Source organism: Leucopleurus acutus, assembly GCF_964270905.1.
Source record: "Leucopleurus acutus genome assembly, chromosome: 8".
NCBI classification, from domain to species: Eukaryota; Metazoa; Chordata; class Mammalia; order Artiodactyla; family Delphinidae; genus Leucopleurus; species Leucopleurus acutus.
In genome coordinates this window covers 98,492,571-98,516,074 of record NC_139151.1, presented here as the reverse complement: position 1 = coordinate 98,516,074, position 23,504 = coordinate 98,492,571, and the positions used below count along the sequence as shown (strand labels likewise).

The window sequence follows — 23,504 nt, the reverse complement described above, 5'->3', positions numbered from 1 at the left end:
AGTTTAAGTTCTAGCCCCTGCATTTCTGGTCAAGAAGAAGTTATGTAAAGACTATGCTTATTCACATGACTATTTCACAATGGAGTGGAGGTACTGGCTTCATCATTTACTGGGAATGAGCTATTTAGGAAACTCACTTCAGCCTCTCTGAGCCTTAGTTTTCTGTTTGTAAAATGAGAGATGATTCTCTCCTATCTCTCTCTCCTCCCTTTCCCCTCCCTCTTCTCTCTTCTCCTCCCTCCTTGGCCCCCTTCTTTCTCTCCCCCACCTCCACCCCCGCCTCCTCTCCCTCTTCCCTACCGCCCTTCTCACTCTTCCCTGGCTCGGGCTCCCCAGAGCTGAGCCTGGCCATTGTCGAGAGGTAGGAATCAGATCGCGGCTGACCCTAGGCTTCGTCCGAGCCCACCACCCCGCTCCCGCCCGCACGGAGCATAACACGAAGCAGCCCCTGAAATAGCTAGTGGGAAGCAGCCGCATAGCACAGGGAGATCAGCTCGGCGCTTTGTGACCGCCTGGAGGGGTGGGATAGGGAGGGTGGGAGGGAGGGAGACGCAACAGGGAGGAGATATGGGAACATATGTATAACTGATTTACTTTGTTATAAAGCAGAAACTAACACACCATTGTAAAGCAATTCTACTCCAATAAAGATGAAAAAAAAACAAGCAAAAAAACCCCCTGCTCCTATTTGGGTCCCCCAGGTGGGGGACGCTGGCTGGCCCAGGCCCTGGAGCCCCGGTCCCTTCCCCTCTCAGCCCCGGGGGCTGGCGCGCACCTGGCTCCCCCGTGCTCTCCCGCTCCGCAGCGCACCTCGCCCGCCGCCAGCGCCCCACCCAGGTCGCTCCTCATCTGGCGAAGCGAAGGCCTCGCAGCTCCGTCCAAGGCTGGCGGAGGAGAGAGCTCCCTCTTCCGCTCGGACAGCTTGAAAGGAGGGAGGTGGGACTAAGACTGCCTGACTTTCGGGACTTCAAAGGCTTTCGCCTTCCTTTCCTCCCGACTTCTTCCGGCCTTCTCTGGGTTCTTCTGTTCTTTGGACAACCGGGGAAGCGCGAAGTTGACTTTAAATCTTTTGATCAGATAAGCAAAACGATCCCTAAAGACGTTTCTTTGCTCCCACGGGCAAAATAAACTCATCACTTGGGGAATTCAACAAAGAGAAACTGGAGTTCAACTTAATATATGATTCACTTTCCCTACCTTTGAGGGCAGAGTGCCCGGAGAGAAAGTTCAAGGGACCTCAGAGGAACACAAGGGTTCTGAGTCGGAGGTGTTGGGCTGCGGCAACAGAAACTGACTAGGTCTTGCCGGGACCTCCAAGAATGTCAACTGTCGGCTCCTAGAAAGATCCGCAAAGCAACCTGTTGCTACGACAAAGCTACGTCATTTGCTTCTAGAAGTCATGGAGAGCAATAACTTGACAGAATTTTGTTTGTGTCTCCGAGGGAGGAGAGCAAGATTGGGTTATTTATTAAGGTTTTGAAGTCTGGTTTAAGTTGTGTCTTTAACGTAGAGGATTGATTAGGATAAGGTAAGGGTTGGGTAACAGTTTCGGATGTGGATATAACAAGGCGAGGACGTTGAGGCAAGGGTTCAAGAAGTCTTGGGATGTAAACTGTACTTTGAACTTTTCTGTTGAAGAATGGTTGGGTGTTTGAGGAAAGTTACTGAAATAAACAATGAAGATATTTGCAGCTTTCATGTCCCTGGGCAAAAGCTTGCGGAATTACGTTGATGAAAAAGAGTGAATAGGTCATATAAACGTAGTCACTTATAGATCTATGTGAATGTAGATGGCTTCAGTTCTCTCAATGGTGAACCTGCCTGTGAGAACGTAATCAACATTTGTCACTTAGAGTATTTTATCCTGGAAAGAAGTTCACTCAGGAAAACACATTTGCCATGATTTGCTTGTTACATACAGAATTCAGAGAGAGAGTGATCTTAGGAAACATTTTTTATGAAGTTAATGTTGGGTCTTAGAAGACCCATCCGTTTTAAAAATTAGAACGTGCTACCCCCGCCCCCCCTTGGGCACCGCAAAAGAAATACACATCCTTTTACTTTATTCTGTTCTTTTTACGTTTCCAGGGACAGACCTTATTTCCCCTTTCAGAAACAGCTGTAGCCAGGACTACGTTCCGGCTCCTCCACCAAACCTGAGGGTTTTTTCGAATTGTGCCCCAGCCAGTGAATTTCCCCCAAACTCCAGATCAGCCCCAGGATCAAAGGTGTAACTCACGTAAAGGAAGAAGTGTCTTTCCCCAACCAAGCTCCCACTCGTCTGCTCAGGTAACGAGGCGGGAACCTCCCTAATTCCGAGATCTGGGGAACTGCGCCTCTTGCCAGTGGACAGAGAGATCTTGGAGTCCTGCTCTCATTGGGTAACAACTCTGCTACTGAGGAAGCCGATTGGCTGAGCTCTAGCCTAGGTGTGGAGCGAGAGAAAAGATGAGTGTGGGCTGGTCCACCTCCCTCCCAAGAGCTCTTTCTCTTGGTTAAGTTCGTGCTCCGCTACTCCGCTGTTCACTGCCAACAGGGCCTGCTTCAGCTCTCTAAGTCCTGAACAGGGGAAAGAGTCCGGGAAGGAAGAGGGGTCCGGGGGCGGGGAGGAGAGCCGGGGATGCGGCTAGAGAGGACTCGGGAGCGGGAGGCCCTGATCGCGGGAGGAGGGGCCCCTGGGGAGGCCCTAGCCCCAAGAGCCAGACTCGGCTGCAGAAGGCAGAGTGGGCGGGCGGAAAAGGGGCTCCCGGGTGCCCGGCAGGCCCCGCCTGGAGATCGCGGCGCGGGACGAGGCGAGGAGACACTAGCCTGGCGTCTGCAGCGCACAGCTCCAGCTGCGCGGGCGCACAGAGGACACAGCGCGTGGGTGGGGAGGCGGGGCCTAGGGAGACTCGAGCACTTTCCAGGGGTGTCATTCCCAGCAGCTGGGACAGGACCCACGACAAGGACAATTAGGAAGAAGCCGCGAATGCAGGCGGAGTGAACAGCCTCGTGGGACAAACCGATTCTCCAAACGTGCCTCCTCCATACGTGCAGAAGTTTACCAACCGGAGGAGGGAGACATTATGAACTCCAGGACGGGGCATCTCAAAGCTGACAAAGATCTCGATCGGAAAGGGCTTGCAGAGGCAGCCTGCTGTTTTAAGAGTCTCCGTGGAGAGCAGGCATGCAAGTGTTCCAGGCTGTGCTCGGGAAGGGATCAGCGTCGCAACAGTCACTACTTCTATGCAGTTTGACAGAGGAATATACGATGTATATAAAGGTACAGGGTTGAAAAGTGTGTTGGTAATTTCAATACGTGTGGTGATTTGGGAGAACTGGCCTTTATGCGCATACGATACACCTGAAGTGGCTAAAGTTCCTGCTTCCTCTTCTGTGGGTTCTCTGCTGTTTGGATAGAGGAACCTTTAAAAAGCAAAAAAAAAAAAAAAAAAAAAAAAGGCAACAACAACAACAAAAAACCCAGCGTGTACAAAAGTTTCACCACTTACTATCATTCTCTGAATCCTTGTAGGTTTCTACATCTCTGCAGTTATCACCAGAGAATTAGTATCTGGCTGATTTTTTTTTTTCATTGTGGATTCTCAAGCAGCAAACATTTCCGTGACAAGTACAAGGAGTAAAGAACACTAGGGTTGAAATTGCCGAAAACTCTGAGCTATCCTGGTGGCTTCCAGACACTGAACAGCATCCTGCCATTCGATCTGACTTATTAATATCTGATAGGCTTTTGAGACATTGCCTGAAAATTAACACACGGATCTCAGAAACCTATAAAGAAGAGTGAAGTCATCCTTTTTGGAATAAACACAGGTATTGTTGAAGCCACTACATGTACAGTGAGAAGAACTATGATGGTAATAAATACAACTGAGTCCACTGAGAATGTGTTTGTGCAGATGTGAATCATTTTCTGTGGTTTTTCCCTCCCTCCCTTCTTTTTTTTTTTTTTTTTTTTTTGCCTTTTGCCTTTTGTATACTTCAAAGTATAAACAAAGTGATTTAATAGACAATAGGCTTTAACACTTTCTAAGGCATGGATGTTAAGAATTCAACATACTCATAAATTTTGTTCACTGAAACAGTGCACAAGAAGATAGTAAAACGTTACGATTACAGAGGTTATAAAATTTGTTCCTCTAATATCTATGCTACTAAACCTACTATGTAGTGAGATATCTATAATTTTTTCCTAAATCTTTATGTAATTTTGTACAATTTAAATAATCTATATATAAAAAACATTTCTGGCTTGGTAAATTAGGTGTTGGTTTATTGGGAAAAGGGTGTAAAGTAAGTAATTCTTAAACCTTAAATATATTTTAAATAAAATACATTTTGGCTTAAGGTAATAGGAATATAAACTTTTTTGGATGAATGATTACTGTCACATTTTTTTCACCATTCTTACATCTTTTCCTTTTTTTTTTCTTTCTTTTTTTTTTTGCGGTACGCGGGCCTCTCACTGTTGTGGCCTCTCCAGTTGCAGAGCACAGGCTCGGGACGCGCAGGCTCAGCGGCCATGGCTCACGGGCCCAGCCGCTCCGCGGCACGTGGGATCCTCCCGGACCGGGGCACGAACCCGGTATCGGCAGGCGGACCCCCAACCACTGCGCCACCAGGGAAGCCCCTGCATTTATTTTGAAAGGCACGCCCACGAGCTTTGTTTACGGATGGGGAGTTCAAGAAACAAGAGAAAAAGAGGGCTCAGCGAGGACTCCTGGGCTTTTGACTTGAGCGACTTGAGCAAGGATAAAGTCTTCCTTGACGGGTATGGGAAATCCAAGGAAGGAGCGGGGTGTGTGTGTGTGTGTGTGTGTGTGTGTGTGTGTGTGTGTGTGTGAATTCTACTTTTGACATGTTGACTTAGAGATACTAATCCACTCCAACTGAATGACAAGGAGTGAAGTGAAAGGATTCACATTCAATAAGTGACAGTGAATATCCAGGGAGGGTCAGGAAGGGACATAGGACTGGACATGGGAAGGAATAACATAGACCAAAGTGAAAGAGAGAGAGAGACAGAGAGAGACACACAGAGAGAGACAGAAAAGCTTGGACTTTATGATGGTAATGAGGTTGGCCATTAACTGAAAACTAAATTTGAGATGCAGTGAAAAGGAAAAGGAAAAAAGAATTCCAAGGGAGATAGCTCATCAGAAGATAAAGAAAAAGCTTGCCTTGTTTCCCCAGATCCTCTGTTTCTTAGGTGACATTTATATTTTTACCTCCCAATGGACTTTTGCCCATTTGTAATGGCATCTCAACCAGCACATAGTTCCTGCCAATCCCAGAGCATCCTGGCTCCTTGAGCCTAGCTAATAGCTGATGCTTCACTCCTTGTCTGTTTACTGGTCACTGGAATAGCAACTGAACCATATGCTTGGAATAATTGGCCTGATGTCATTTTAGGTGGCAGTCTTCCATTTCTGTCTTAAGTGTAAAACTGACCCTCACCAGAAAACTAACAGCCTAGAGCTGGCTGAATCAGGACCTGTAGGTCCGTGGCAGAGCCCCAGCACTGCTTTCCCTTTCGAGGCTGTGCTCTGAAAGCTTCGATGCAAACCCACCTCAACTTGGCAACAGTGACAGAGTAGGAATTGCTCAAGGAATCTGCTGAGTCACCAAGGAGACTTCACTTTCAGCTGATGCTGAGATGATGCTGTTGAAATAGTTTGACATCCTTGAGAACAGGTGTTTGCCTTTGATAAGACCGCACACTGCACAGTCCCTTGGACTCAGCACCTTGTTGGCCGTATGTAATAAGTAGTCTGCATTTCATTATAAATGTGACAAGAATACGTCTGGCCACGTCGTAGGTGGTTGGGTTATTTAACTGTCGTCAATCCCATAATGAGGTAAAGACCACTCACATGTTCTGGAGAGACGGGAATTCATCAAATACTAAAGCCAAGCCTGAGAGAGTCAGGGGGCAAGGCCAGTGCTTTGGAATAGTGACTATTCCATGAATCCTGACAGATGTCTCTCCCCCCACCAACACTCAAAATATCCTAACAGAGAGGGCTGATTTCTGTATTTAGTTGCAAACAACATGTTCTGGGAAAAGAGAAGAGACTATTGCCTCTACCTGAGGACACTATGCGGGTGGCAGAAGAGGGAGAGAGGGATGTAGATTTGCACTTGATAGGTGAGGGATGAAGGGGACTGTCATCGGATGTACAAAGGCAAAAGCAGCATGGAGGGCTAGAGCGTTGGCCTCTGGGGAGGAGCTGGGGAGGAAGGCCTGGATATCCTCTTCCAGAACTGGCCCTGAGATGCGCAAAAGCACAGAAGGGATGGTCTATTCCTCCTCTCCTATGAGTTCACAGTGGGCTCACCTCCCTTTGGCTTAGAAGTTGTCCTCCTTTTTAAAAGAGGACAGGAGTGGGGTCTCTAAATTTCCAGAAGCCACATAGGGTCAGCCCTGAAGGCCTAGCAGCTAAACTGTCTACAGAGACCCCTGGTCCCTCCTATCCTAGGAAGACAGTGCACTCATGGAAGGGTAAAGCCCTCCCTCCCGGGACACCAGAGGCTCCAGGAAGGAGGCCGCCAGCAAGCCAGAATTTTTCTCTCTCCAGTAAAAGAAATACAAGGGTCTGTCGTACAGAGTGAAGTAAGTCAGAAAGAGAAAGACAAATACCGTATGCTAACACATATATATGGAATCTAAGAAAATAAAATGTCATGAAGAACCTAGGGGTAAGACGGGAATAAAGACACAGACCTACTAGAGAGTGGACTTGAGGATATGGGGAGGGGGAAGGGTAAGCTGGGAAAAAGTGTGAGAGAGGCATGGACATATATACACTACCAAACGTAAAATAGATAGCTAGTGGGAAGCAGCCGCATAGCACAGGGAGATCAGCTTGGTGCTCTGTGACCACCTAGAGGGTGGGAGGGAGGGAGATGCAAGAGGGAAGAGATATGGGAACATATGTATATGTATAACTGATCCACTGTGATATAAAGCAGAAACTAACACACCATTGTAAAGCAATTATACTCCAATACTGTATTGGACACTTCAGTCCAATCTATATCCCCAGTGGGGACTTATCTGGGTCGCATTTGATCTTCACAGTCACCCCTTGATCTAGGTGTGACTTTTGCCCCATTTCACAGGTTACGAAACAGGATAGTTTGTTGGAGGCTACGGGTCTAGTTGCGGTGGGTGTAGGGGTGTCCAGGAGGAGTTTAACCTTAGAGCCTCACAGCTTCTTAGGACCCTGCGGGGAGACCTTAGGCAAGCTCCCTTGCCTCTTGGTGTGGGAGTGGGTGTTCTTATTTCCCTATTTGTAAATTAAAGTGATTGCCCATTTGTGATTCTCCATCCATTCCTGTTCAAACTCATCACTTGAGTAGCATTTAAAAACCACAGATTCTGGGACTCAATCCCAGTGTAAGTTCAATAGGTCTGGGGTGAGTCTCCATAACCTGCATCTTTTAACAAGTAGAGGCATCAACAGATCTGCCTGAGAAACTCAGACCAGAGCTTCGCCAAGTTTACGCTGCATCAGGATCCTCTGGGGAGCTTGCTGAAACACATTCTTGAGCTCCTGTGAGATCCTGATTCCGTAAGGCTAGAGTGTGGCCAGGTGCATTTCTCAAGAGCTGATGCCAATGCTGCTGGTGACCATATTTCTTCATTGAACAAAACTACTCTAAGGACTTTACAAATATTAACTAATTTTATCCTTATAACAGCCATAGGAGGCAGCTACAGTCATCCCCATTTCAAAGGAAACTGTCTCCACAGAGACATCAAGCAACTGACCTCAAGACACACAGCTCTTAGCAGAGCCCGGATGACCCACCAAGCAGTTGGCACGTGACTCCCCTCCCCTCCGCCCCCCCGCCCCGACATTGCTTCTCCGCTATTGTTCTAATCAGCTTCCACTACCCCAGTCCATCTCAGCACTTCCCGGGGCTGCTCCACTCCAGTCCCGCTCCCCGATGCCCCAACCTATCCCTTTGTGACCCTCCCTCACAGCTCCTGATCAGCGCCGACAGCCCCTTTCCAGGTCCGCCCGGGCACACCAGCAGAGCCGGAAAGAACCTCGCCCAGCCCTAGAGCAGCTAGTACTCGCTGCGGGCAAAAGCTTCTTCAGGGCGGATGGAGTTCCGCGTGAGGCCTGCAGATGGCGCCAGAGGATCAGCCTGGGGAACGGGGAGGGGGAAGGAGGCGGAGGAAAGCGGAGGTGGGTGAGAATTGACAGTCATGACGGCCAATAGCAGCATGGTGTGGTTTGCCCAACTTCCGTGCTCTGGCCCCCAAGAGCTTCCCACCGCTTTAGGGGGCTGCAATTGTGGCAGGGAACGGAGAGAGGTGGAGGTACCGCCTGCTGCGTCACGTGGTCCCTGAGTGTACCCCTGTTAGTCCAAGGATGCAATAGCTCATGGGGGCTCAACCTCCCCCCCCCCCTCCAACTTATCTTCCTCTCAGTTCACTGAGGCACATCTTACCAGTCTCTGGCAAACTCGTGTCTCCATCACTCTGGGTCCTTGTAGTTTTGGTAAAAGGCATTATTACTGTCGCTTTGTAGTATAGTCTGAAGTCAGGGAGTCTGATTCCTCCGCTACCTGTCATTGTCTTAGCGGCTGTTTCCCGCACTGACAGTGCAGAGCGGGCTGCTTGGCGGGTGGGGGTGAGGGGAGCAGAGTGAGGGATGAAAGGTGGGAACCACCCCCTAAATGCCAGGCATTGTGTTTGCCACAGGATTGTCTCATTTCATCTTTGTCTTTAATCCATTTCCTGTTTCACAGATGAGGGAACAAGGTGAATAAATTGTCCGTGGGCAGTCCTTGGATGATCTTGACTCCTGTCAGCCGCCAACGCCCAAGGGCTTTTTATTGTGCCAAGGCTGCCTTTGCAGCGTTTCAGTGCATGCAGTTCCGGTAAATCACCTCTCCCCACATAGATTCACCCTTCCGACCATCTATTCATTTATTAGGGACCCACCCGCAAGGCATAGGCCTAGTTGCTATTAAAAATACAAAAAAAAAAAAAAGAAAAGAAAAAAAAAGAACTCTGCTATGAAGTAGAGGAGATAAAAAAGATATATACAGGAGAGTTAAAAAAATATATACACGGAATAGTGATACCTATTTTGTTCCAGATAATATGATGGTGTCTGAAGACAAAGACATGGATAAAATCTACCCTTGCCTTTCAGGAGGCCTTAGGCAGGAGTAATCCCTGAACTTTTAATTTCCCACCCCTACAATTTTTAACTAACTGAGCATCCACTCCATATATATTATTTATGTTATACATGTATATATTCTTTTGTAATTGATACATTAAATGTTAGCTCACTTAATTTCTTATTTTGGGGGTAAAATTATAAATGGAGGTGGAAGCATTTTTTTCATTCACTCCAGTGGAGCATCTTGGGCGCTTCCTGGAGAGCTTCCTTCATCCGGAACCCCCAGGCCTGGTACATGCCTGACTCTCTCCCTTCTTTCTTTAGATCTCTGTTAAATGCCAGGTTTCCAGAGAGGCCTTCCCTGACCACTCCCTCTCCTCCTCTGTCATCTCCTGTCCCCTTATCCCAATATTTCATATACTACGTTTCACTGTATAGTAAATATCATTATTTTTTGTTAGTTTAGTTTTTGTCTCCTTGCACTAGAATGTAAGCTTCAAAGAACAACAGGGTCCTACTGTATAGCACAGGGAACTATATTCAATATCCTGTGATAAACCATAATGAATAAGAATATGAAAAAGAATATATATATGTATAACTGAGTCACTTTGCTGTACAGTGGAAATTAACACAACATTGTAAATCAACTATACTTCAATAAAATTAAAAAAAAATAATGAAAGCTTCAAGAGGGGCAGGAAGGAGTCCTGAACACTGGGGGCTTTGAGAAAAAAGCAACAAAGCCAGAAGGTTGGGGATAGAGGGAGAAAGCCTTACCCAGTGCATCCTGAAACCCCCCTGGGCTGGGTAGGAGTAGAGGGAATATGCGGACTGTTTATTCACGCCTCTCCTGATTGCTGCATTCTTGCAATGCTCAGGGCCAGTATCACCCAGCCCTTCCCTCTCCCCCAGTTATCTATAGTCTCCCCTTCTTCTCTCTGATTTTTAGTGAGGAATTGCACCTTTTCAGTCCTCACCCCCCACAGGTAGCAAAGGTAAAGGTCTGATAGACAAAGACTCTGCTGTTTGTTTCTCTCAGCATCTTCTCACTTAAGACGTTTGTGGTTGTAGAAAGTGTTCTGGCCTAGGAGCCAGAAGACCTCATCTCTGTAACTGGATTTGCCCCTGAAGAAAAGAGTAAAGGGGATGGTTGAACACCCTATTCCCACACTACCTGACTTCCATCCCATACACAGGAGCCAAGGACACCTAGGAGTTGATCTTGGATTGAGCTTCTTACCCAAACTGTGTCCTGAACTAATGAGAAATGAGGAATCCTGCATGGTTGACTGTTTCTGTGTAATGTAAGGAGAACATGGTGAGAAACCTACACAAAGTGTAGAGATTTTTATTATGATTTATAATCATTGGGTCCCAGCTGCACCAAGGATGAGAAGCAGTCACACACCCCTGAAGATCCAGGGAGGACAGCACGGTATAAAGTGGAGTGCACCGACATGCACTAGGTTCCCTGTACTGACATGGTGCACACCCACGCCAGCCTCACCTCTGGCCAGCTCTTTGCACTCTTACACCATTTTATCAACTTGAAGTTGGGTTAAACTCTATTTTATCCTATGATTTTGATTGTTACTCCCTATCTGAGCCCCCCCCCTCAATTACTAGTCACCCGCTTCTTACTAGCTACGTGATCTGAACAGGTTACCTTCTTTTTTGAGCCTCAATTTCCTTTCGTTTAGAATGGAAAAATAAATTGGTTATTCTAAAACCAATGGGGTCACAGGGTCAAAGAAAGATATTGTGGATTTGGAAGACTTCAGAAATTATATCACTAACATACTCATACATAGAAAATACTAGAGTAAGAATTCTAACCAAACATCAAATAAATAGGAGCAGAGACCTCAGTTAGGAGCAGAAAAAAAGGAGAGCAAACAGTGGTGAGCAAAAGAGTCTGGCAAATTTTATCTATATAGTTAAATCTAAACGGACAGTGATAGACACTCGGGGAATGTGTAATAAAAGTTTTAAAAAAGCATTCTTTAAGTGGAAGTGACTCACTGCAAGGGAAATTCTATAATATCTGGAGCTGAACCATTCAGGGTTTGGCTCAGGGGGGCCACAGGTAGAGGAGTAGCGCATTTTGTCTCACGCGTCATACTCTTCTGGATGTGGGGAGGGAGATGAATGGGGAAATGAATCTTTTGGAGAGATGTCATCTTATTGGGATGCAAGTGGAAGCAGAGGGAGAGTAACTGGTACTTTGCCCATTTATAATAGAAGTGAATTTTTGTTCAGCTCTGAGCACTAGGAAAAATACTATTGACTGAATAAAAAGCTAATAAGAGAATGTGATGAATAAGCAAATCATAAGATTCCTTAGTGGAGGTAATATCTGTTGCTTTTCTATACACTAATAATGAACCATGAGAAAGGGAAAACAATAAAACAATCCCATTTAAAATTGCATCCAAAAAAATAAAATACCTAAGAATAAACTTAACCAAGGAGCTGAAAGACTTATACTCTGAAAACTATAAAACATTTATGAAGGACACTGAAGATGATATGAAGACATGGAAATCTATCATGTATTCTTGGATTGGAAGAATTAATATTGTTAAAATGTCCATACTACCCAAAGCAATCTACAGATTTAAAATGCAACCCCTATGAAAATACCCAGGACATTTTTCACAAAACCAGAACAAATAATCCTAAAATTTGTATGGAACCACAAAAGACCTGGAATCACCAAGAAAATCTTGAGGAAAAAAAAGAACAAAACCGGAAATATCACACTCTCTGACTTCAGACTACACTACAAGCCTACAGTAATCAAAACAGTATGGTACTGGCACAAAAAAATAGACATATAGATTAATGAAATGGAATAGAGAGCCCAGAAATAAACCCACACACTCATGGTCAATTAATCTAAGACAAAGGAAGAAAAATACTATTGATTAAATAAAAAGCTAATAAGGGAATATGATGGATAAGTGAATTCATAAGATTCCATAGTGGAGGCAATATCCCCAGTAAAAAACAGCCCTTATCTTTTCAATAGACACAGGGTACAATCTTCAAAAGAGAAAAAGCATATACAGGGGAAATAAATTAATTTTCACCCCCTTCTCAAGACACTACCTTTCCTGGGATAATTGATGACTATACAAGCATAATAACTCCTTTTCAACATATTTCACAGAAGCTGAGCAGTTCAGTGTTCATGCATAAGAAGACTGCCTGATCTGGCAGGAAATGAAAATTTTACCTTAGATATATTTCTCATGAATAGTTTTTTAGGTGGTCAGTGAGTATGCTCAAAAAGGGATTCACAAGCTTCTATAATACATGAGTTTGGGACACAGAAAGCTAAAGATTTGGACTAAGTTTAGATGAGATCAGGAGCCAAAGAGGCTAGCAGAGGTGTGTGTGTGTGTGTGTTCATATAGGGACAGGTGGGTAGCCGTTAGGCTGCTAGTGAGGTACCATGATCTCCAGGTCCTGGAGTAGGTCCTTGGGAAGACAGACTCTTCTAAAAAGTTGGTGCCCTTACCATTTTAAAATATTTTTATTATTACTCCTGGGCATCATCATTCAATTTTTAAAAATATCTCGCACAGGCTACTATTCCCATGGTGACAAGGCAAGGCTTGGTTGCCAAGAGCTTCTGTTGGACTGTCCCTAATTTTTCTTTGTGAGAACAGGTGCTTCTTCAGGGTAAGGAAGGGAGGTGGGAAGGTCCCTAGTAACCTACTCCCTCTCCCTGTTCAAAGGACTCTAAAAGAGCACAGCAGAGACAGTCCACTGGGATCAACTTTAGTGCTTCCCATACTCCTGAGCTGAGGCTTTCCCTGAAGGTAAAAGAAAAGACTGTTCACTGGGTCATGGGAAGATTCATATGTAAAGCCCAAGACTCAGGTACTGTTTCAGGGGAGTTTGTATCCACGGTAAAGTAGGATTGGCCCAGGTTCATCTGACTGCAAGGGCAACAGTATAAGGCAAATATGAAGGAACTGATATGACGTGGAGGGTGGGACCAGCCTGGGAGAAAGAGTGGAAAGGGAGAAAGTTAGGTGGAGAGGGTGAACCAAACACGTGTCTGTCTTCTTCAAACCAATAACTATATGAAATAATGGAAAAAATAAAAAGAAACAAAAACAGAATAAATCTGCCCCAATAAGGTACTGTCATGGAGCCTGAAATTTTGAGCAGACAGATGAACACCAAATTGAAACACTTATGGGAGCAGACTGCTGTGAAGATAGGAACTGTAAAAAAAACTTGAAGTTTGGGCATGATGGAAGTTGGGTGGGAGATGGCCTAGGATATCTAGTCAATCCCTGTCTCTCCTCCATCCTCACATCTCTGTTTTTCCTAAGCAACATTTATCCACAGGCAAAAGTGATGAGTGTCAGCACAAAGCTAGAGATACAAATCTTACCCAATAGGTAGTTGATGAGCACAAGCAGGGACCAGAATTAAGACTTAGAGACAAGTTTCCAGTGCCCCCCATGTGGATGCACAGCCCTCGCCTCCCCCAGGGTCCCTGTAGGTCAGCTATGATGAACAGACAAACAGATGAACAGTTCTCAAACACAGAAGTAGAAAATCAGAAATCACAAAAAATTCAAGTTATAATGGTATTGTATAAATCCAACTGACATTATGTGGAGTTTCGTGTTGAAAATAAGTCTGCAACAAAAGAATATGACACACATCTTAAAGTATGTGTATTGCTCCATAAATTTCACGATAATTTAGCATAAATGTTCATTTGTTCACATGAAAATAATAAGTATTATCTCAGGGTACACAGATTGAGCATTTATAAGCCAAGCTTTAAAAAAAGTGTATGCTACAAGATGGAAGAAGTTGAGGCCCCCTAAGAAATCATACTAGCTGTCTTCTCTTCCTTACTAATTCTATTTTGCAAGCTGGCTAGGTAGGACCCAAAATCCAAAAGCACGGAATGACAGATAATAGGAGCTAAGGAAGAAAATTAAAATGGACAGATGCCCAGAGTTTATTGTGTCAGATAATCTTTCTTTCAAATAATAGAAGTCGAGTAAAAAGACTGAACAAACAAAATCTACTTGAAAGGGCATTTAAAGCCATAGTTAGAAGTGTCAGCTGGTGAAAACAGAAGGAATGGGTGTGTGTGCGTGGGCCAACTAATGGGATACAAGCAGTTGTATTATCAGTCTGTTATAATAGTGTAACATAATTACTCTGCACCCCCAGTGCCTAGCGCAAAAGAGGGATTTGGGGAACTAGGAAATGTTTGGAATATGGACACGGCGGACCATGATGTGATAATCAGAGGACACGGAAATATTTCTGAGAAAGTAGTAGAAGAAAGGGAAAGGATTGTTTCCCAAAGGATGACTTAGGAGAATAGCATTGAAAGGGTAAATAACACAGAAAAATAAGGTATTTTGAAATTTTGCCAGGTACCTGTCCTTTCTCAGTTCACTGAACACCTTTCCACATTAAGGATGCGTAAGTAAGTACACACATACTTAACTTTGTCTTTAAGTATTAAAACAAGGAAAAAGGAAGGACAAAACAGATGTATGTTTGAGGAAGGAGCAGGCAGTGGTAAGCAGTTATGGTAAACTGGCTAAACTGGGTTGGACTTTATTGTTTAAAGTTTCCAGATCTGCTAAAATTAAACTCTTGGCCCATAAAATAGTTGCAGGGATATGTGGGGTGGGCAACAGAGAAGGGCCTTAAGTTAGTGCCTAGGTTGCATTTCTTCTAATTTTGAGGGTTATAGAAGCAAGGGTTAACAGCCAGGTTTTAGAATCAGGTAGCCTTTATTTAGAATTCTGGTTCTTCTTTAAGCCTGAGTTATCACATCTTAAAATGGACAATAATGGAACTTTCTTTACAGAATTATAATGATGACTAAAACAGATAATGCCTGAGACATGCTTCTTACAGTGCCCAGAACGTGAACTTTCTATAAATATTCCATGTTGTTATTTATTTTTATCTGTCAGGGTTGTCAGGGGAGTTTGGATCAGGTGATAAGGAGTGTAGCTTCAAAGTTAATACAAATGGACTCTACAAGAAACCTACCTCTTTTTGGGTGAGATCGAAACCAACTCAGGGATTCAAAAAAAAAAAAATCAGATTGGAACCTTGTCTAAGGCATCCAGTCCAAATGATGGAGAAGAGGGTGAGAATAGATTTTGGGCACTTCTGTCTACTGAACTATCTTGCTCGGTAGCCCAAGGAGTTAAAATAGCAGAGGGTAGAGTTGCTTGGGGTGTGTTGGAGAGGAGGGACATCTTGGGATAGATTGGTTTGGGGTGTCACACCTATGAGTGGCTACTTTGGGATATGATTTGAGGGACTGTGGTTGAATTTGGGTATAGGATGACTGAGCTAAGATAGGAGGGAAAACCTGTGCAAGATATATGGCAGAATGATCTAGAATCAAAAAATTCTTCATCTCTATATCATATGGTTCTTGGTTGGGAACTTTTCTTTGCAGAGAAAATATGGGTTGCAAAACGTCTTTGCTAGAGGTCTCCCATGAAGGGCTGGTGAACAGTAACTGGAAATTTGGTCTGAATGATGGACTCTGAGTCATGTCCAAAGCTGCATCCAGCATTTGCTGACCTACTGTGCCCACTCCATTTTCTGGAGTGTGACGGAGCAGCCCTGAGAAGGGAGAATGCCTTTTACCCACCCTGATCTCCACCACTATGGTTTCGCAAGAGCAGGTCACAGGACACATGGCGAAATCCTTCGCTGAGCAAAGGCATTTCATTTTATGGACACGTGGCAGAGCAAAATGAACAAACCCTGAAAAATCAACAAACACTCAGGTTTCCGAGTTGCTTCCTGCGGCCGGCATCAGTGGTGAGGTACTCCTACTCAGCTTAGCCCCATCAGTGACCCCAAATCATCCTAGCCTGCTGGAGTCAAGGGATATTTGTCACACATCTTCTGTCATACCTGCCCCTTTCTTTTGTCTGATAAGTTAATGAGACTTATTATGTGAAGGTCAAAGCTTAGAAGTTATTAAGACATCTTTAGATGTTTGAACTCAACAGACCTCAGAAGCTATCCAGTCTAATTTCCTCAGGTTTTCCACTGGTTCTCTACACCTACTCTTACCCCATCCCTGAAAACACCTCACTACACCTCCATTCCTGCAGCATTCAGTTATGAACTTAAGAATGACTCCCAAAGGGAAATTTTCCATGACTCATCCACCACTAATACCCTAGCTAGATCCATTTCTTCTGATGCATGTTCTCTTAAAACTCTGTATATCTCCTTCACATAACTCATCCCAAATGCAGATAAATATTTGTACAGTTATTTGTAAGATGCATGCCTCCTCCTCGACACTGGAAAGTAGATTCCATGAAGTCAAAGAACATATTGAAATGGTAGTCCCTAGCTAGGGGCTTATCAGTCAATACCCACTTGATGGATGAATAACGAATGAATGTAAATAATGAATAAATAAATAATAAATGAATGAATGAAACTTCATAGAGTAGTTGTGAAGATAAAGTAAAAAAAGAATACATCCTAACATGCACAGTGTCTGGTGTATATTAGAAGCTTATGAAATAATATTAGATCCCTTGGTAGCTAACGCTTGAAGGAAAAGCATTAACATTTTGTATTCAATGTTTTTATACTTACTGTTATGACATAAATATTTCCCATATTATTTTTTAACTTAATTAATTTATTATTTTTTAAAATTTTTATTTATTTTTGGTTGTGTTGGGTCTTTGTTGCTGCACCTGGGCTTTCTCTAGTTGTGGCGAGCGGGGGCCACTCTTTATTGCGATGCACGGGCTTCTCACTGTGGTGGCTTCTCTTGTTGTGGAGCACGGGCTCTAGGCACGCGGGCTTCAGTAGTTGTGGCACATGGGCTCAGTAGTTGTGGCTCACGGGCTTAGTTGCTCCGCGGCATGTGGGATCTTCCCAGACCAGGGCACAAACCCTTGTCCCCTGCATTGGCAGGCAGATTCTTAACCTCTGCGCCACCAGGGAAGCCCTCCCATACTATTAAAGTCTTTTGATAAACACAATTTAAATGATTCCATGATATAGTCACATGGTATATTAGTTTGGGTGCTTTTGGCTTAAAGTAAGAAAAAAAAAAAAGCCCTGATTCAAAGTGGCTGTAGTAATAAGGAAATTTGGTATCTCATCAAATGGAGAGCCCAAATGTGGACCAGGCTTGAGGTTGGTGCCTATCAGCAAGCCCTTGATGTCCTCAAGGAACCAGGTTCTTTTTCCTTCTGTGATCACCATTGGTTTCCTTCTAAGGTTGGTTCTCTTTATGATTGACTTGGCTGCCAGTACAGGGTCTTGTTCACATGCAAGAGATACACAGAGAGAAGTTCCAACCAGACTTACACTTTCCAGGAGAACGTCACGCTCTGATGGCTCAGACCAGTGGTTCCCTAATAATTACGAATATGAATTCTTAAATTACCATATTTTATCTTGAATTAATATGACTCCATTTCACATACAATGTAATAACAACATAATTTCCTTTGCCTCCCCCCTTTGTGCTATCGTTAAATAATTTTCTGCTACATTTGCTATAACTCTGAGGTATCCAGTTATTATATTTGGATTTAAAATAGTCAATTGTTTTGAAGGAATTTAAGAAAAGAAACATAGGTTTAAACCACTTAATATTTTCAATGGTCTCCCTTTCTAACTGCAGTTCCAAAAATGTCATTGAATTTAATTCCCTTTTGGCCTACCGACTTTGTTTCTTGTAGGGCAGATGTGCCTTGTTTATCTGAAAATGTTTATATTCTGCCTCCATTTCGAAAGGATGTTTTGCTTGATACGGAATTTTAGGTTGAGAGTCATTTTTCTTCCAGCATTTTTAAAATGTTATTTTATTGTAATAGGAAAGAATCTTTGTATTCTATTACAAGTTAATCACTAAAGGGATGTTGCCTATAAGCTTAAGTTACACATAATGGCCCATCTCTGGGAACCCTGCTTCTCAGGTAATGAACATTAAGCTAAAATACCTTTGTTAAGCTCACAAGAAACATCCTGACCAGGCCCACCTGTGAATGACTGCAGGGAGGAAGAAATGAACACATCCCCTCCAGAGGCTGATGGGAACCAGGAAGTGTATGACATTACTCCCTCCCCTTTTAGGATAAAAGAAACTTGAATTCTAACTCAGGCAAGATGGTTCTTTGGGACACGAGTCCACCATCTTTTTGGTCTGCTGGCTTTCTGAATAGCTGCTGTTCCTTGCCCCACCGGCTTGTCTCTCCATTTATTGGCCTATTGTGTCGCAAACAGTACAAGCTTGGACTTGGTAACAAATTTGGGGGAGCCAGCCAGGGGCCTTGCTGCTTGTGGCCAGCTGCCCCACACACCATGCCCCACCCCCCCACCCCCATTGGGGGACTTTTCTGGTAAGGCCCTAGCAGCTGCTGAGACCACTTGTCCTGAGGATCTGCCCTTCAAAATTCCCCAAAGCAGCGCTCGGCAGTTGGAGCAAGGAATTGACATCTGGGAGATGATGGGCTCCATACAGTAGGGTAAGTCGCTCTGGTGTGGATACCTGGAAACTCTATTTGGGACTTTTTCTCTGGAATAAGCTAATTTATTTTGTATTTGAGAGGGAGGCCCTATTGGAGAGAGAAAAGAGTTGTTGGACTTTTACCCAATTTGTGAACCGGTTTGTCTGTTTCTTTGGATGCTAGCATTTGTGTGTGCCATTTGTGTTTTGTTTGTCTTGAATTTCTGTCTTTTTTTTTTTTTTTGCAGTACGTGGGCCTCTTACTGTTGTGGCCCCTCCCTCCGTGGAGCACAGGCTCCGGACGCGCAGGCTCAGCGGCCATGGCTCACGGGCCCAGCCGCTCCACGGCATGTGGGATCTTCTCAGACCGGGGCATGAACCCGTGTCCCCTGCATCGGCAGGCGGACTCTTAACCACTGCGCCACCAGGGGAGCCCGAATTTCTGTCTTTAAAAGTGGATTTTAATCCACTATCTATAAAGAAAATCCTCTGGGGCACATTTTGGATAAGTGATCTGATTACAGCCATGAACCCATGACTGAGAGGAAAATGATATTTTATAGTAACAATGTGTGGCCACAGTACCCGTTAGGATCTCCACAAGGGGTTTAGGCAGGGTAATCTTGGGACCCTGTGTACCATGTACTGTCAGCCTTGCTGTGTTAATTACATAGCTTGTGGCCTCCTGTGTTGTTGGTATATGTAAAACCCCAAGACCAAACTTGGGGGTTTATCTAGGATTTTCTCTTTGTCTTTTGGGGTTTTTCGTTTCATTTTGTTTGGCACTGTTTCTCCATTTACAGCCAAATCAACTTTGTGATATTTAAAACTTTTACTGGTGTCAAATGGAGGAAAGGAATAGAAAGGGAAAAAATAGACCTGTCTGTGGGACATTCCCCGGGAGAAGAGAAAGGTTCAACTTGGTTTCTAAAATCACCAAAAGCCCCAGCCCAGAATTCAGCCCAGTTGCTTGATGCCAAGGCAAAAAGTCATCCTTTTAATGGTTAGAGATGATCAAATCCTATTTATGGTTTCACAGTGGCTTTTTGAATGATTCTATAGCTATTTTGTGAAGAAGCAGGGAAGAATGATGAAATCCTTTATGTGTAAGCATTTGTGCTATTATATCAGGGAAAATAAGAAAAGGAAGAGAAAAAGAGTGAGGATATGTTCCTTCAAATCTTAAAATCTTAACTCCTCCAACTGAGCTAGCTGTCCCAGCCGCTCTGCCTGTTCTACCAATACATCCACCCCTTCCACCACCTTCCGTTCCTATCCAGCTCCAATTCCTGACACTGGGGCCCAGGACTTCCCCTCCTTCTAGGGATCAGTTAGAAAATCCTATGTTAGTTTCTGGGGCACAGGGACTTGGTCTGGTATCATCTTCTAAGACCCAGCAGGGCAGCCAGTTTGGGCCAGGAGCCACTCCCAGGGCAGGGCAATTTCCATTGCTGTTATCACACGTAGGGGGCTAAATGCAACTGACCAGACAGTTGGGTTTCTCAGACTTCTTTAACTGGAAAGATCACAACCCTTCTTACAGGGAGGGTCTTCTATACCCGAAGCCCATTTGGCAGTAATGAACCAAACTGGGACCATGATAAAGGAAGAATGCACTTATTAGAGCATTATTTATTAGTGCATCTTGGCAGGGCTTTGAAAATGGAAACCAAAGCAAATGAGTTTAAACAATGTTCAAGAAATTCAGCAAAACAAAGGAAGACCTCTCTGAACTTTTGGAAAGGATTTATCAGGACTACAGATGCCATACTAATACAGACCCCAAAGCCCCTGAAAATATTAGAATGGTAAACTTGACCTTTTTTGAGCTAAGTACCTAAGATATGAAGAGAAGTTTGCAAAGATTAGATGGTGCATTTAGAATGAACCCTTCTCAACTGGTAGGTGTTGCTTTTAACGTGTGCAACAGGGAACAACAGAACGCCACTTTCCTGGCAGCGGCATTGAATACCTAAAAGGCAAGTAACCCAAAGAGAGGTAAGCCACTATTGGGGAAGGAATAATGCACTTACTGTAAGGAAGACCATTGGAAAACAGAAGAAAGATGATAAAAGATGAGAGCTTCTCATATGGTAGAAAGAGAGGAACCCAGTGATGAATGAAGAAGCCCAGAGGCTCCCTTGGACTTGAGGCATCTAATTCCCCACAGGAGGCCCCAGTGAAATTGACAGTGGGGAATGAGCTGATGAACTTTCTGATAGACCTCACCCTGAAGTTTTTCACCAGAACAGCTTGACATCAGAGTTTCACCAGACCACACTTTAAGCCTACAGATGGCGCTCATGAAAATCCCAGGAAAGGAGACGGAGCTCTCCCCCCACCCCCTGCCCCCAGGTCTACAAAAAGATAAGACCAGAAGTGTGTGCTGTCAGCACCCCAGGGAAGGCCGAAAACACGTGGCCAGTATGAAAACCATTAAAAAGGGATGCTGGGACACCTAATCTAAAACAATATATACTCTATACAATATATACTCTAGGCAAGAGGATCACTTCTCCCACAGATTGACTTGTCAAAATACAAACCAGTGTATTCAGAAAAGGACAGAGAGGGCCAAAGAGTGGGGTTTCACTTGGATCACACCTCATCTGGCTGGAAATGTAGTGCACAGCTGTTTTGATCCCTGAGGCGCTCTTGGACACTGTGCTGTAGCACATTCAAAATAGTGCCCATTATGGGGGAGATGCCAAATTACAACGGATTCAAAAGTATATAATGGGGCCTTACCTACACAACACCATCCAGCGAGCCAATCAGAATTGCATGATTTGTGCTAAAAATAAACCCAAAGACTGCTGTTGGACGTCCCCAGATGAGGACCCAACATAGGAACCCGTGCCACTGAGGACTGGACTCAAATGCCTTGAGCTGCAGGAAATTTCAGATACCTGCCAGTATTTGTGGATACTTTTTCAGGATGGGTGGAAGCATATCCCACCTGGACAGAAAGTCTCTGAAGAGGATGCCTGGGTCTTGAACAAACTGAAAGCTGAACGTGAGTGTGGTATCACCATTGATATCTCCCTGTGGAAATTCGAGACCAGCAAGTACTATGTGACCATCACTGATGCTCCAGGACACAGAGACTTTATCAAAAACATGCTGACCCAGGCTGACTATGCTATCCTGATTGTTGCTGCTGGTGTTGGTGAATTTGAAGCAGTTATCTCCAAGAATGGGCAGACCCATGAGCATGCCCTTCTGGCTTATACTCTGGGCGTGAAACAGCTAGTTGTTGGAGCTAAAACAACAGATTCCACTGAGCCACCCTACAGCCAGAAGAGCTATGAGGAGGTTGCTAAGTAAGTCAGCACCTACATTAAGAAAATTGGCTACAACCCTGACATAGTAGCTTTTGTACCAATTTCTGGCTGGAACAGTGAAAACATGCTGGAGCCAAGTGCTAGCATGCCTTGGTTCAAGGGATGGACAGTCAGCCCTGGAGATGGCAATGCCAGTAGTGTCATGCTGCTTGAAGCTCTGGATTGCATCCTACCACCAATTCATCCAACTGACAAGTCCTTGTGTCTGCCACTCCTGGACATCTACAAAATTAGTACTGGTACTGTCCCTCTGGGTCGAGGGGAGACTGGTGTTCTCCAACCTGTCATGGTGGTCACCTTTGCTCCAGTCAACATTCCAACTAAAGTAAAGTCTGTTGAAATGCACCATGAAGCTTTGAGTAAAGCCCTTCCTGGTGACAGTGTGGGCTTCGCCGTCAAGAACGTGTCTGTCAAAGATGTTCATCATGGCAATGTGGTTGGTGACAGCAAAAATGACCCACTGATGGAAGCAGGTGGCTTCCAGCTCAAGTGATTTTCTTGAACCATATCAGTGCTGGATATTCACCTGTGCTGGATTGTCACACAGCTCACATTGCTTGCAAGTTTGCTGAGCTGAAGGAGAAGGTTGATCATCGTTCTGGGAAAAAGCTGGAAGATAGCCCCAAATTCTTGAAATCTGGTGATGCTGCTATTGTTGATATGGTGATTGGCAAGCCCATGTGTGTTGAGACCTTCTCTATCCTCCTCTGGTCATTTTGGTGTTTGTGACATGAGACAGATGGTTGCTGTGGCTATCATCAAAGCAGTGGACAAGAAGGCAGCTGGAGTTGGCAAGGTCACCAAGTCTGCCCCGAAAGCTCAGAGGGCTAAATGAATATTATCCCCAGTATCTGCCACCCCAGTCTTAATCAGTGGTGGAAGAACGGTCTCAGAACTGTTTGCCTCAATTAGCCATTAAAATTTAATAGTAAAAGACTGGTGAAGGATTAACAATGCATGATAAAACCTGCAAAAGGAAAGGAGAATGCTTTGTGGACCACTTGTTTTGTGTGTAGTAGTTTTTAAAATCAGCACTTTAGAAAAACACACACATAAATAAAAAATCAGTACTTTTTAATTGGTTAAAGCCCTCCTGAAGGAAATTGTCCCCTGATTTGGATTAAGGCATTGGAACAACATTCATCCTGGAGACCGCAATCAACAGGAAAAACTGAGAAAATGAATATTAATTTAACTTGGGATACAGCCTTGTCAGCTGCCCTGCTATGGATCAGTGGCTCCCAGAAGCAGGCTTAAATTAAGCCCCTTTGAAATATTGTATGATAGGCCATTCCAGGTGTCTGCCTCAGTGGGAGAATCCATAAATGCTCTAAAAGAAATAGCTTGCCAAATATGGTAGAATATTGAGCACTAAACTCTGTTCATGAGGTCTGCCTATGCAACGGAAGTAAATGGTAATTTCATTGTAGCTGGAGAAGCATCGACCTATTTGTTTATTTTTGTCCAAATAAATAGCATAGGAATTTAGTATATGTATTGGGA

General features: G+C 44.3%; 1 pseudogene across 1 annotated transcript; it reads left to right on the top strand.

The window, feature by feature from the left end:
• The first annotated feature begins 8,218 nt into the window (after positions 1 to 8,218).
• LOC309965503 (elongation factor 1-alpha 1-like) lies at positions 8,219 to 22,839 on the top strand (annotated as a pseudogene). The gene is made up of 2 exons: positions 8,219 to 8,332; positions 21,595 to 22,839. The product of its transcript is annotated as an elongation factor 1-alpha 1-like (transcript).
• The last annotated feature ends 665 nt before the right edge of the window (positions 22,840 to 23,504 follow it).